Raw genomic sequence first — 1,234 nt, 5'->3', positions numbered from 1 at the left:
AAGCCAAAATTCAATGACCTTTTGAAATGAGTCCTCCCTTTGCAGAACCATAGCATGCTGTCATTTGTACGAGACTCCCCTGCCTGCCCTCCAAGGTCCATGTGTTCAAAGCATGTTCCATGGGATAAGATGGAACCTTAAGGAAGCAGGACCTAGAGAGAGATCTTTGGGTTTCTGGTGGTGTGGTCTCAAAGCGAGCTGTGGGACCCCAGGCTCTTCTCTCCATTGTGTTTCCTAGCTGATGGAGTGAGCTTCTTAACCCCCTGCAAACTCCCACCATGATGCTTTGCACTTGCCAAAAGCCCAAATCCAGGAGCCACCTGACCCTGGTTTCCACCAGAACCACGAGCAGTGGCTGGAACCTAAAGGATCCAGTTGATTTGCTGCATGTAAATGAGCCTCATCATCTTGGGAAGTGTTCCTGTTACAAAATCAAATTTTTATTTGATTATTTTATCAGTGGTGTGTATGTATGCATGGTGTATGCATGTGAGTGTGTGGATGTTCAAACCTATGTGCAGACATGCAGAAGCCAGAGGAAGGCTGTGGCTCTCTGCCCTACTGCCTTGAGACAGGGTCTCTCCTGAACTTGAAGCTCACTGTTTGGGCTACAATGGCGAGTCAGTGAGCTCCCAGGATCCATCTGTCACTACCCCCAATGCTGGGGTTACAGACATGCACAGTCATGCCCAGCTTTTTACTTGGGTGTTAGGGATTTGAACTCAGATCCTCAAGGTGGCATAGCAAACGCTCTTACTCACTGAGCCATCTCTCCAACTCCAGGACTTAATTTAGAGGAGAAACAACTTCTGCTAAAGGTCAGGTAGGCCTGTGTGTACTGCACGTCTGCACTGTTGTTCCCAGTGTTTCTGGCCTTGGGCTGACCTTGTGAGGATCAGGGATGGGTCAGGGATGCGTCGGCAGCAGCACCTGCAGGAGTTCCATGTCTCTGCCTGTCTTGCTCAATCTAACATACACAGGACTGCAGGAGGGAAATTGGCCTCTCACAGGAGGTGGCCTCAACGGGCAAGGGCTGGGGACAGGCCTGGCTGCTCCTAAAGGAAGTCCTGGAAGCCAAATAGAGCTGGTGCCTCTCACAGGAGGTGGCCTCAACGGGCAAGGGCTGGGGACAGGCCTGGCCGCTCCTAAAGAAAGTCCTGGAAGCCAAATAGAGCTGGTTCTCTCTCTGTCTCTCTCTCTGTCTCTCTCTGTCTCTCTCTGTCTCTCTCTCTCT

The sequence above is a fragment of the Nannospalax galili genome, unplaced genomic scaffold (assembly GCF_000622305.1).
Source record: "Nannospalax galili isolate Female #2095 unplaced genomic scaffold, S.galili_v1.0 scaffold302, whole genome shotgun sequence".
Taxonomy (NCBI): domain Eukaryota; kingdom Metazoa; phylum Chordata; class Mammalia; order Rodentia; family Spalacidae; genus Nannospalax; species Nannospalax galili.
This window is presented reverse-complemented; position numbering follows the sequence as displayed.